Source organism: Crotalus tigris, unplaced genomic scaffold (genome assembly GCF_016545835.1).
Source record: "Crotalus tigris isolate CLP2741 ecotype Arizona unplaced genomic scaffold, ASM1654583v1 scf7180000024349.2157984, whole genome shotgun sequence".
NCBI lineage: Eukaryota > Metazoa > Chordata > Lepidosauria > Squamata > Viperidae > Crotalus > Crotalus tigris.
The window spans coordinates 1,930,875-1,940,952 of NW_024100518.1; positions in this window are offsets into that span (position 1 = coordinate 1,930,875).

The following is a 10,078-nucleotide window of genomic DNA, read 5'->3' on the forward strand; positions in this document are numbered from 1 at the left end:
AAGTAAATATTCAGAATTATTTTGCACAACCATCAGCTTTTATGATTGTAGCATCAAATAAATTTTAAAAAGCTTGAAGTTACAATGTATGCTCAAGGCAAAGGGCTTGGGTAACTATCCACTTATAGTAAAGCCCAAAAATACACAATAGATACAAAAAAGCTACCATGTCCTTTAAAGAAGATCGAACAAGGCCATTTAAAACACACTGAGTACAATAGTTGCACAAAAGAGCATATGCTGAAAAATCAAGCAAATATCAGAATCTGGCCAGAATATACTAACAAATAAACCATCAATTTAGGTGAAATTTGCCATAGATTCATAGAAACAGCAAGTTGTTGTGTGACATAAATGCTTCAAAATGAAAATCTGGCATAACATTCAGTTAGTATGGCTTGGAATGGATAACATGGAAAAATATTTTGTTCCGAGCTGCAAAAAAGGACTTAATAAGAAGCATTCACGTTTGCTGTGTTCTGTGTAAAATAAAACCTAAATCATTCTAAGACTTCTGCTATAGCAATAATAGAAATTAAAACTAGCCCATTACTTCTTCAAGCAGTGCTACCTCAATCTCCTTGAATACTGCCTTGAGAAATCTGTCTTCCTAATGCATAAGTCCAGGACACCCTCCAGAATCTGGCAACAAATCAGTTCTGCATTGAGAAGCTTAACTGAAAGCTACATTTCAGCAAGAACATACAGAGAGTGTACAGAGCTGAACAACAAACAGCAACACAGTATTTGCATTTAACAATTGGAAGTGTTGTTAGGGATTCACCTTGTATAAATTCATCTAGTACATAGTAAACATCTGTCCATTTGCCTGGTAACTCTTTGCCTGCTATAGATAACACTTCTGAACAAAACATCCACAACATAGTTTAGGATTATAATTTCCACAATGCAAATTGTAATTTTTATTTTTTTAAAAAAAGTAAACTTAGGTATGTACCTAGCTGGAAGGGAAGTGACCACTGTTTTCATCCATTCTTATGCTTTAGTTCTAAATGCAGAAGCATTTAGATGAATAGGAGGCCCTGAACAACTCAAGTCTTGAAGAAAACCTGAGGATTTTTTCTGAGATCAGCCCATACATACACTCTGTTTCAGCTACGAAACATTCCATTCCAGCATTTCAATTCTAACCATGGAAGGTTTTGACCTCCCTCCCTCCCTTCCTTCCTTCCTTCCTTCCTTCCTCCCTTCCTTCCTTCCTTCCTTCCTTCCTTCTTTCCTTCCTTTTTATATAGCCATCCATCTTACACAAGTGATTCCTGGAGGTTTACAAAATTAAAACAGACAAACCCATCAAACATAAGCCCTCTGCACCCAAGAATGAACTGTTTGCTCAATTCAGCACCAATAATTATTCAACTTATCTCCCCCCAGCACAAATGCCTGAGGAAATAGCCAAGTTTCAATGCCTTGAAAGGCTAAGAGGGTTCAGGCCATCCAACTGTCAGGAGCTAGGCTGTTCCACAAGGTAGGTGCTCTCCTGTTAAGACAAGAGTCCAGGGTCCAACAAAATGACTTTGTTTAATAGAAAGGACTCAGTGCATGTCCTAATGTGCATATGCTCAGTTATACCAATGTCTCCTGATCTGTCATCTTTTAGATCAGGGGTGTTGAACTGGTGGCCCAGTGGCCGGATGCGTCACATGCAGGCCACACCCACCCCGATTCTGCAAAGGCAAAAATGTTATGATATGTCACGATACATTATGTGACACAGTCGAGTTTGATATGCATGCTTTTTAGATCATGCTTTAGTGGCTGGGGAATTCTGGGAGTTGAGTCCAGAAATCTTAAAACTGCTGAGATTGAAAAACATTGCTTTAGATTCATTGGAACAGCCATTTCAGAATTTTCAGCCAATTGTATTAGCTGGGTTGGTTGTGCTAGCTGAGAATCTGAAGTTGTAGTCCTGAAGGCACCAGATTAGAAAAAATTAAATCACATCTTTTCATATGAGTCCTGCACTGAGTATGAACTTTCATATGCTATCTATATCCCTAAAACAAAAGATGGAGTATTGAACTGTTGAGTTTTAATTTGGCTTGACATATCTGTTTTATTTGCTTGTTTAATAAGAATTAAAGTGTCTTTTAGAAGGAATTCACCCAGTCTCAGTTGCCTTGATTTTCAAGATCAAACAAGCAACCAAGGTTAGAAGTAATAAAATGTCAACTGTATTTAGCTCCTTATAGATTGGAGATCTTCCAAACGTGTTTACACCTGCTTTTTTATGTTAATGGCAGTAAAAAGCTTTCTGATGAGGCCCTCCTACAATATTTCATTTACATTTCAAAGTGTGCTTAAAAGCCACAAAATGTAATGTTATGCAAAACATAAATGTTAAATCAGCAGTGAAAATAGCTAAAATGCATTTGAACACTGATAGTGTGCTTTAATTTCCAATGTTATACATTCCACATAATTTTTATAAACCAGACATATCAAAAATAAGGAAGAAATCCAAATATCATTGAAAAATCCATAAAAATCAATTCCATAAGTTAATTTGTGGCCAACATTTAAGCTGCTATGTAGCTTTTCTCTTGAGGCCATTTATCAAATGTTGTGAGATTTACTTCAGAGTAGACACACTGGAGTGTATGACAGATTTTTATGAATTTGGATTAAGTTTTATTTAATATATAATTTTCTTCTGTTACTGCAGTTTGTTTTTGTTTGTTGTTTGGTTTCCTACCCTCTCTGCATACACACTCACTTCATTTCTTGAATATTCCTTGTTGTTTAGCAGTTAGTTCCCTGAGAGCAAGACCAATTATTTATGACACATTTCTCTCTGTAACATTTTGCCTGAAAAACTGTTCCTATGGAAACGGATGTTTTCAAACATATACAACAGAAAATACAACTTTTAAGAGCAAGCATTTTCTAATGGCTTTTGTAACAACCCTCTTTTAAAAAGCTTGAAATGAACAAAATGAGATCTCTATTCTCTCCTCCTCCTCTTCCTCTCTCTCCCTCTTCCTCTCTCCCCCTTTCTCTGTATAATAAAGTAGGTTGTACAGTTATTGGAAAAGATGCAGCCAAACACATCAGTGAAACTCCTGTGAAAAGGCAACAGTAAAAATATGCCCATTCAAATTCAAGGTGATATTTTGTTTTTAAAGAAAAAGGTCAGTGAGTTCATTATCAGCCATTATAGACTCCTGAACATTCTACCTATGAAGCACTAAAATGAGTAGATATGCCTGTAGAAGCAAACTCTGAACATTTTTCATTTGTAAAATAACCAGAGAAGACTTGCTTCCAGTTTCAAGCATGAGCTTGCTAGATTTTGCAAAGAGAAGATTGCATTTAAGACCATGAGACCCATGCTGAAAAAACTTGGATGACCATTATATAGCAGCAAAAAGATACAACCCCCCCCCACAACCCTCCAATGTTTTCTTTTCAAATAAGGGATCGGTAACCCCTTTGGCCCAAATCTGATATCTGTAAGGTAGGTAACCATGTGTACAGTATTGCTCATCACTACTTATACAGCTGTATTCCAGATCAGATTAAGATCAGTATTACCTAGCCACTAAAATGGTCTTTGGGATAGAGTGATTCTGCATAAATGGGATGGAATATTCTATTTCTTCACTAAAATAATAATTTATAATGTTGTTTCTGATTATCATAATGAAGAATGCTTTTAGGTACTCATTTAGGCAAAATCATCTATATTGGTTGACTTTAAATGCAGCTAATATGTATAATGACAATCACTGTGCACTCTTTCATAGTTTGATGCTTATAAATTATACGTAAAAGGAAAATGTGGCCGCACCATAAATTAATGCAAATATTAATCTATAACATCTAATCTACAAAAGCAAGAAGGATAAATAGAAGAAAGATCTTCTAAAATTTGCTATGAATAATGCAGCCTTGTACGCCGACAATTATTTTTGGATTTAACTGACACAAAACCCCACAATGTCCAAAAGGCTTAGGGTGATGGAAAGTTAGGGAGAAGAGGCTGGGCTGCATTAGGTCATATGCAGGCTAAAAGTATACATTATTTTAGTGAGTTTCCTAGTGCTCTGATAAACTTTAGAATGGAATTACACAGAAGGGCCCTCTTTAAACCTCTAGGACTAAAAAAGAATGCATCCCCTTATTACTAATAGTCAAATTTCCTCATACTCATAAATTCAGATAATCTCTTCATTCTTTTCTTAAGACCAAAGACTGAAATTTACATCGCAGTTTTGGCCTTTCCGCCTTGCTCGAAAGGACTGCTTTGTTAACCATAAAGAGTGGTCATTTCTGAAGCCAGGAGTTCAAAAGCTCAAGGTTGACTCAGCTTTCCATCCTTCCAAGTTTGGTAAAATGATGATGTATGTTGTTGGGGTCAATATGTTGAGATTGCAAACTGGTCAGAGGGGGCTGTAAAGTCTAAGTGCTGCTATTATTGCTGTTAACAACATAAGAATTCCAGCAAGCTGTCTGCTTTCAAATGAGATGCATCTCTGGGGCAGGAAAGTTCTGGTTCATTTTCCTGCACTCTTTTAATCTAAAGTAGGGATCTTCAAACTTGGCCCTTTTATGATTTGTGGACTTCAACTCCCAGAATTTCTCAGTCAGGCATGCTGACTGAGGAATTCTGGGAGTTGAAGTCCACAAGTCATAAAAGGGCCAAGTTTGAAGACCCCTGATCTAAAGTCTCTCTCTTTTGTGCAGGAGGGGCAGATTGCACCAGCTGATTGTTCTGCAAATAATTACTAGATTGCTTATCAATATGAAAACAGATCCCATCACTAGCCCTTCTACTCCTTAAATCAGGAGAACATAACAATACAAGCAGTGTCCTACCAGATCAGACTTCTGGCCCATCTAGTCCAGAAGTTGTTTCTCACAATGACCATTCACCTGCATACAAGGAAACCCACTAGCCCTTTTCAGACACAATAGCAATACTAGCAAGACTGATACCCACTGATGTCTCATTATTTTCCAGTCTTGGCTGAAAAGCAATCTTCCAGGAAAAAAAGATGGAAATATTGAAAGATAGAGATAGTTAAGGCAATTCACCAAATTTCTTTAGCTAGATCCTTCTTATCCTGCCCCCAGGCCATTGGCAACTAGCTCCTCTTTGGGAAGGATCTTAAAAGTGTATTTTTAAATAATATTTCTTGTGTTGATTATAAGTTGTTTGTATTACTTTTACATTGTTATGGGAATATAAACAATTACAATAAGTACTAAAATGGTATTATTATAAATCTCTATCTTTGTTTTTATATTTTGAATTGAGTTACTTCTTCATCTATCAATTTCTTTTCCCCTTTTAGATTATCTAATCTCTTCCATGTTGATACTTGCATCTCCTAGAATCTCCCATCTAGTAGAAGTGCCCAGCTGTCTATTACTTTCAGAATGTTAATTCCATAATCCACTATTCTGCCTTTAAAGACATATTTTGAAATGTTTGCTAGCAAAAACCCCCAAATACTTCTAATAATCCCTTCCCTCCATTTTAAAATGTGGCAGTCATTGAACAAAAAAAAATATTAAATCTGATTGATAATTATACCCCAAATCATTTCTTAGTTGAAGAAATTTGGAACAAATCAATTAATATTTAGAATTTGTAAAAAAAAAATACTACATTTCAAATGGTTTATTGTGACTTTAAAAATCAATATGGAGACTAGGAATATGATCATCTGAAGTCAAGCAGAAAATCAGCAGAAAATCATTAACTAATGAATTAATATTCTCAAATCAGCAGGATCCAGACAAATGTATGGCCTCAAGGATCTAAACATTGGTGATCTCCAAGCAGCTTCTAATAACAGTGTATGTATACAGCCAATTGATGTGATTATCCGATTGGAACAAATGATTACTTGGGAGTCTTTTCAAATTTCAACTCTTTATCGGCATGATTCTGTCTAAGCCAGGGGTAGGCAACCTTGGCTCTTTTATGACTCGTGGACTTCAACTCCCAGAATTCTTGAGACAGCTGGCTCAGGAGTTCTGGGAGTTGAAATCCATGAGTCATAAAAGAGCCAAGGTTGCCTATCCCTAGTCTAAGCTGTGTTTCTTGGTCTTTGCTAGTGTAGAAAGGAACTTTTGATTAAACAAAGACACTTGAAGATGCTACTGATGACTGCACAAACAAATACAAGTAGTCCTCAATTTACAATGGAACCCAAAATTTCTGTTGTTAAGTGAGACATTTGTTAAGTGAGTTTTGCCCCATTTTATGACCTTTCTTGCCTCAGTTGTTAAGTGAATCACTGCAGTTCATAAGTTAGTAACCCCGTTGTTAAGTGAATCCGATTCCCCCTTTGACTTTGCTTGTCAGAAGTTGCACAAAAGGATTGCATGACTCTGGGACACAGCAACGGTCATAAATATGAACCGGTTGCCAAATATCTGAAATTTGATCACATGATCATGGAGATGTAACTGGTAAAACAGTCATAAGTCACTTTTTTCAGTGCCGCTGTAACTTTAAACTGTCACTAAACAAACAGTTGTAAATCAAGGATTATCTGTAAATCCAGTTCCTTTGCCTCACACAAAATACACTCATGACTGCATTTTCAGTGGTTATTTCTACAATCTTATAGGCAGTCAAATTAGAAAGATGGGAGAAAAATTCTCTTAGTCTCAACTAACACAAACTCAAATTACTTCTACAGGGATAATAATAATTCCTTTAAGTTATAAAGACATCACCATCATCGCTATCCTAATAACCAGTCCCAGCTCCAAGTGTGGATATAAAACATCTAACATTTTGTTCTATTCAGTTCTGGACCAATTTATTTCAAAAGCGCCACTATGTGGTTTTCCTTGTTGTGGTCATGATAAAATAATGATAAAATAGTAAATAATAATACAGTAAATTCAGACATATAGAAGCAATGATGAATATAACTAAAATGTTTTTAACATGAATGTAACATTGTCATCTTTATAAATGAATACAATTTTTTTCAGTTGTTGAACTAATAAGCTACAATAGATTCCCATCCTGAATATAGTGCCATATGCACTTATCTGGGTTCCCTGCCACAAACTATCTAAGTTATAACCTTCTGGTAACAAAGAAAACACAGAACAGCAAGTGCACAGATCTTTTCCCAGTTCACATTTTCCTTGATGCTTGAAAAAAAATGTAATAATAATAATAATAATAATAACAGTAATAATAATAATAAAGTTGGAAGGGACCTTGGAGGTCATCTAGTCCAATCCCCTGCTCAGGCAGGAAACCCTATACCATTTCAGACAAATGGCTGTCCAGTCTCTTCTTAAAAACTTCCAGTGTTGGAGCATTCACCACTTCTGGAGGCAGGTTGTTCCACTGGTTAATTGTTCTAACTGTCAAGAAGTTTCTCCTTAGTTCTAGGTTGCTTCTCTCTTTGGTTAGTTTCCATCCGTTGCTTCTTGTCCTGCCTTCAGGCACTTTGGAAAATAGCTTGACTCCCTCTTCTTTGTGGCAGTCCCTGAGATACTGGAACACTGCTGTCATGTCCCCCCCCATCCTTCTCTTCATTAAACTAGACATACCCAATTCCAGCAGCCGTTCCTTATATGCTTTAGCCTCCAGTCCCCTAATCATCTTTGTTGCTCTTCTCTGTACTCTTTCTGATAAAAAACACAATTAAATGCAAACAAATGAAATCAATGAAACACCTGCCTTCATACTGATCTGTCTCAGTTGTGGTAGGAAGTCATCTTTAAGGATATAATAAACAACTATATTTTGAAACTGTATAAAAGAAATGATGCCAGATTATTAAAAAAAAAGACAATGTTTTATCTACCCTGAAATATTTCAGTTTAAAACCATTCAAGTTTTTTTTCAATTTTAAACAAAAATTAAGCCAGTTTAGGAATGATCGTTTATAAATGAAGAAAAAAACAATTCTAGAAGTTAATTATTCTGTCACAAGTTCTTTATTATTTTCAGTTCCCACTGGGAATCTGAATGCTAGAGGAGGAAATTAAGCATTACAATGAAGACTGTGTGCCTTCATAGGGAGCAACTGAAAAGAAAAGCACACACTTCTTTAATTTCCTTTTAGTCAGTGCTAGTTTTCTTCAGGTAAAAATCAGGTAGTTGATGAGTAAATGATGGCATAGTAAATGTCAAATGAAATTCCATGCCTTTAATCACCAGAAATTGCTGGATTCCAAACTTGCAATCATTGCAGTAAATGCCATTTTATGTCTTTTTTTTTTGGCTTTACAGAATAAATCAGTGCAGTTTTCTTCAAAATTATGGTAATTCCCTTTTTTTTCAACTTCTGCCAAGTTCTTACATTGCATTCTTCTCTTCCGGTGTTCTATGATAATATACTCTTCCATAATTTACCTTTATTATAAAGTTTCTTTTTAAGGAAAATCAACATCCTTGACGAGAAGTTATGTACAAGTTTACTTTCTCTGGAAATTCCTTCAGGTAAAGTATGGATGAAAACCAGAAAGTTGGTTCCTCTGGATTTTGTATAAAAATCTATAAAATTCAATTCTATTTTTGAATTTTTCATCTTTTTGTTATTATTTTTCATCTTTTTATTATTATCCCTAATTTGAGCATGCTTGATAATCTGTGTTTACAGCCAGTGCTGTTTATCCATCAACAGAAACTAAATCCATCATTAGAAAATGCTTCTGTTTAATTTTTGAAATCCTCCCATTTTTTGAAGCCTATCATACTAACCATTGGAAGAGACACACATAGATCTTAAGAGCTATTAACAGTTCAAAAGTCGTTTCTTGTGACTTCCCTTCACTGCAAGTATTTGAACACAAGCTGGATGTCAAGGGATGGTACAGTATTGTGCTGGAGGTTAGAGCTGATGATTTATGAGATCACTTATAATCCCTACAGTCCAAGAAAGCAGAAGAAATCTTATATAGGGTTGAATTTTATATTTACCCCTATTTTAACTTTACCCTACATCACATCAACGACTTTGCAGATCCAAAGTGTGAAAGAGATTTTTTTCTCTCTATTACTTTGTTGTTTAAAATATTAAATGACAGTAGTAACATTAAGGCATCAAATAATAATGTGTGAAATGTGACTTTAACTTTTGAAATTGTTTTCTTGCAATGGTGAGCAGCTGTTCATTCAGTCCCGAACAGTGAGTACATTCCCCTCAGCTGGTTCCTTCCTTCTCAACAATTAGAACATCTGCAAAGGGATATCTCCGTAGCCAGTATATCCATTTGTGATTATTTTATAGTAATTTTATGAAATTACTATATTTAATTTAATTACTATATTTAAATTTAAAAAATTACATAAAGTAGAATAGAACTCTAGTAAGTACAGAAAAGAAAAAAGGAAAATAAAAAAAATAAGAATGTAGTAAAGGAAAAGAAATAACAAAATGATTTCCCCCTTCAAAGCAACAAGTATAAATAATTTAGTAACCTATCACCTCTTGAAATACAACAAAAGATCTCTTCCTCCTGTACCTCATCTCTTATCTAAAACCTCCTTGTTCAGTCCTAGTCAGCAAAAATCTATTAAGGGTTGCCCGAGATAATAAAATATCTATTTTAACCTTAATCAAATAAAATCAACTTCCTTTCTCCTTTAAAATTCTTGATATTTAATCCCTTCAAATAATGTGTTAGAACTTGATTTCTTTTCATCTTTTCTTTGTCCTTTCTCACAAAATCCTTTGAAACTTTAAAACCTCTGTTTTGTAGATCCAATATGGGAAATTTATCCAAGTCACTCTTTTTTAATTATTTGTACACCTCTTTTAATTATTAAGACATCAGCTGGTTTTATTTATATATATATATAGCATCTTTTTTCATATTTTCTATAGCTTGTCATTTTTAAATCAATTTTCAAATCAGTCTCAATCTTGTCCAATAAAATTTGTTTCTCTTCCATAACCTCTCTTAAATCAAAATGGGACAACTCACCACAGCCCACTTGCCATGGCCAATGTGCTGCGGCCAACTCACGGTGGGACAAATTGTTGTGGGACAACTCGACAATTCAATTTAAGTATTTAAAATAATTTTTTAAATATTTTATTTTTTGTCATTCACATTTCATCCTTTCTTT